This window comes from Enhydra lutris, unplaced genomic scaffold, assembly GCF_002288905.1.
Source record: "Enhydra lutris kenyoni isolate GAN:26980312 unplaced genomic scaffold, ASM228890v2 scaffoldscaffold389, whole genome shotgun sequence".
In the NCBI taxonomy this organism is placed as follows: domain Eukaryota; kingdom Metazoa; phylum Chordata; class Mammalia; order Carnivora; family Mustelidae; genus Enhydra; species Enhydra lutris.
In genome coordinates this window covers 1-3,748 of record NW_019154473.1, presented here as the reverse complement: position 1 = coordinate 3,748, position 3,748 = coordinate 1, and the positions used below count along the sequence as shown (strand labels likewise).

Here is a 3,748-nt window from a genome sequence, read left to right as displayed (position 1 = left end):
TCTTTCTTGAGCTCTGAACACTCATCCTCCAGTTTCCTCTTCTTGGCTGTCAGCTCGGCGTTGATCTCCTCCTCATCCTCTGCTCTCTCAGTCACCTCCTTGATCTTGGCCTCCAGCTGGATTTTGGTTTTGATCAGTTGGTCACATCTTTCCTCTGCATCAGCCAAGCCTTCAGCTTCCTTGAGTTGGAAACAAAATCAAAATTGGAAAGAAAGAACGAAATATTTCACAGTGATAACAATGTCAATCTCTGCTGTTGGTTCTTTGGATTTAGGTTTTTGAACCACCTCCTGTGTTCAATCCAGGATACATTGTGGGAAAACAAAATGTCCTGTTCTTTTAAAATAGTATATTCTCTAGTAGATTAGAAAGCCCACCCCTCCCCAAATCTGTCATGAATTCAGAAAGCATTTGTGATGGAAGAGATCAGAGAAGTTCTATTAGCGGTGGTTTCTTGAATAAAATGACATTTGAACTACACTTTGAGAGGTGGGCAGGATTTCATTTTGTAGAAATCGAGTCATTGGAGGATGGAGCAGGAAGAGAGAAGGCATTCCAGTGGGGAATTCAGGATGCAGCTGCTAATGAACTGCTTCTCTTTGTAGTACTAGAGGAAGATGGTGGTTATAATATTTTTCGACATTCAAGTTGAGGCATAAAGTAATCAAGAAATTCCTGACAACCTGCTATGTTTCCAATTACGAGGGTTGGGAGCAGACAGAATATGAGCAAGAAACTGATAAATACATTCACAAGTGAGCCTCCATACCAGCCTTTGAATACGTAAGAGTAAAATGTACAGTGTGCTCATGTAGTGGATATAGTGATATAGGACAGATTCTAAGTAATTCTCCAGGGACAACAGAAGAGCATTCTGGATAGATTGGAAGGGGCTGGGTCAGAAAAACAGCTCTTTTTCCTTCCGTAATCTAGAAGAAAGAATTACTACACTGCCCAAACTTGACAGCAGAAACTTACTTTAATCAACAGGAGAAATATATGATTTTGTGTTGAGTAGATGATACCAGACCAATTTAGTTCACTCTGAATGAAAGACAGTCTTATAAATTACATTTCAGAGTTATGGAGGCAGTTCTCAAATGACCAGTCAAACGACTGGTGCAAGAGTGAGCAGCAAGTGGGCTGGATGGAGGGAGAGCTGGGAACAGGCAGAGCATCGGGGGTGCCAAGGCAGTGGTCTGCATGCCATGGGGGCATTGACTGTGCACATGGACTGGAAAGAGTGAATCTGAATTTTGGAGGTCAGTGACAAACAACACTTCTATAATATGTGATGGAGAACACTGACATCTGTCAGCTGTACATGTCATGATTTAAAACTCCTGGACATTGAGAAGTTAAAGGAAGTTTCAGAGATTTAAAAAAAAAATCAATCTCTACATGCTAGCCACCCCTAAATATTTCATTTGGGATAGTTTTGTGTGAAAATCACTTTCAAGGACTGACGTCAAAGGGAAAATAAGTCATAAGTCCTATAGTTCGATGAAATAGTGGAGAACAGGTGACAGTGGTCCGTTCTACCTTATTGCCCCAGTCCTGGTTTGGGCGATGAAGGGATATATGGACTGTACTAGAACCATCAGAGTGCTCTGACCTTCCCTTTCCAGTGAGTGTCCCCACACTAACTACCCAATGTACCACCACCAGTGCCCAGAGTTTGAGTGCTTGCATCCTGATGAGCAGCACCCACCATGACCCCACTACTTACAGCCTGAACCTGGAGCTGCAGGTCATTTTTCTCTTTTAAGAGAGTGACCATTTTTTCCTCCAGTTCCTTCCTTTTGGCCTCTGACTTGGCGAGCTCATCTTTGGTTTTCTGAAACTCTTCCTTCATGGTGGCCATCTCCTTCTCGGTCTCTGCGCTCTTGAGGAGCGGCTTGATCTTGAAGAAGAGTTTCATCCAGGGCCAGTGCTTGACGTTCATGAAGGCGCGGATGTTGTACTGGATGCAGAAGATGGACTCCCTGAAATTTAATTAATGAAAATTTGATATTGTGTGGATAAAGAAATTGAAGTCTTGGCAGCAGGAGCTGGAGGTTCTGCCCCCACCGTGTGCCTCTCCTACCTTCAAAAGCACAGATGCAAGAAATTCTATTTGGGGATGATGGTCAAGGACTCTGTAATCACTCCTTTCTTTACATCAGTGCCTCTCAAACTTTTGGTATGCATAAGGATCATGACGGACTTGATAAAATGCTAGTTCCTGAGCATTATCCCCAGAGATTCCCTCAGAAGATCTGAGAGACGGTCTAAAATTCACATTTGTAACAAGTTTGCAAGAGATGCTGGTGATATAGGTCTAAGGACCACCCTTTGAGAACTACTGCTGTAGATCAGTGCTTCTCAAGCTTTCTTTCTGGAACACCACTAAGAGCAGTGGTGAAATCACTTTCAAGACCCCTGAGGGATGAGGGCATGGAACAAAAGGATTCATTAAAAACAGAATTGCTGTGAAGAATCTCTGGTTTTGCATTTTATGTGTTGTGTGAATTTTGCATTCTACTCTGTAATATTATCACATTAAAAAAATCTAATTTATTTAAAAGATTAATTACCCCCCTAGATAGGCAATCAACTGCCCAAATACATACATATATATATATGTATGTGTATGTATATATATATATACATACACACACATAGTGGGTTATGACCATACTATTTTTAATAAAAATAGATTACAATAGAAAATAGTAACATAACTACAGGAGAAAGAAATAAAATTTGTTTGATGTAAATTACATACATATTTACATACACAAACATATGAATGTGTATATGCCCATATAAAATACATTTCTCACTGTAGGGCCCATTCACATGCATTCTGCAGTCTGAGACACCTGGATCTTTAGATTTAGAACTCTGTCCCTGCATCAGATCAGATCCCCAGAAAACCACATACCTTGGTGACATTGTATTAACTTACTGAAAAAAAACTTTCACAGATAAATGCCCTTAATATTTTACATCATAATAGCTTGATAATAGAAATGATCAGAGGGAAGAAGTTGTTTCTGCATCTTGTATAAAATCACTGTTGAAAATACCATCTGCTGTTCAGCTCAGTGTATCTAATTTAATGATCTACCCACTAAATTCACACTGGTATATTTTTATACTGGTGTCTTTTCTCTTGTGAGATAGGAACTGGCCACGCTTTATGCTTTCTCTCTCTTTCTTTAACCTGGACAGTCAGAATATGCTTCATGGTGATGATCCCTAACTTCAATTTTCTGGTATATCTATATCCCCACTTCAGTATAAGACCCTTTATTCATTCTTGCTTATGTTTGTGGCCTTATCATATCTGGGTTATGCCAACTTAATGTGTTTCTGGAGCAGAAAGATGGGAATAAGGAAACAAATTATGTTTATACCTTCTCTCCACCATCTTCTGGTACTCCACTCTTGCCAAGAACCCTCTGCACCTTGCTTGGGTTCTAGTAATCAGCTGGGCCAGCTTGTCATCTCGCATCTCCTCTAGGAGCCCCAGAAGACCAGCTTTGAAAAAGACCTATGCGTGGAAGGAGTTGCAGATCAGACACATACAGAAACTTCATAGGGACACAGATAGCATCAAGTAAGCTTTAGAGACCATTACCTTGGTGTGACCAAATTTATACTGGGTGTGGTCAATGTCGATGGATGCAAGAAGCTTCTCAGAAGCCTTCTTGCTGTCAATGAACTGTCCTTCGGGGATAGCACTTGCATTTAATACCTTGTA

At 40.6% G+C, this 3,748-nt stretch overlaps 1 pseudogene across 1 annotated transcript in view; it reads right to left on the bottom strand.

Annotated features, from left to right (window-relative positions):
- The window catches only part of LOC111140281, a 13,636-nt pseudogene extending 9,894 nt beyond the window's left edge, over positions 1-3,742 (bottom strand). Inside the window, exons 1-4 of the transcript XR_002640139.1 lie at positions 3,626-3,742; positions 3,402-3,538; positions 1,730-1,985; positions 1-179 (exon numbers count right to left, since the gene is read on the bottom strand). The exon at positions 1-179 is cut by the window's left edge and continues 64 nt beyond it. The product of XR_002640139.1 is annotated as a myosin-2-like (transcript). The remainder of the gene's footprint in view (positions 180-1,729; positions 1,986-3,401; positions 3,539-3,625) is intronic.
- Positions 3,743-3,748: the final 6 nt, after the last annotated feature.